Source organism: Lupinus angustifolius, chromosome LG09 (genome assembly GCF_001865875.1).
Source record: "Lupinus angustifolius cultivar Tanjil chromosome LG09, LupAngTanjil_v1.0, whole genome shotgun sequence".
Lineage (NCBI taxonomy): Eukaryota > Viridiplantae > Streptophyta > Magnoliopsida > Fabales > Fabaceae > Lupinus > Lupinus angustifolius.
This window is the reverse complement of record NC_032017.1, coordinates 951,777-951,989: the sequence shown is the minus strand read 5'-3', so window position 1 is coordinate 951,989 and position 213 is coordinate 951,777.

The following is a 213-nucleotide window of genomic DNA, read 5'->3' as shown; positions in this document are numbered from 1 at the left end:
CCGTAGTCAACGACCCTTTCGTTCCACAACACCTAGTGGACGATGAACCTAAAGACAAGCCTAAAAGTCTATGGACCGATGATGAGCGCAAGAGGGTCCAGCATAACCTACGCGCCAAAAATATCATCACATCGGACCTATCCTACGATGAGTTCTTTAGGGTCTCGCAGTTCCAAAATTCAAAAGAAATGTGGGACACTTTACAAGTGACTC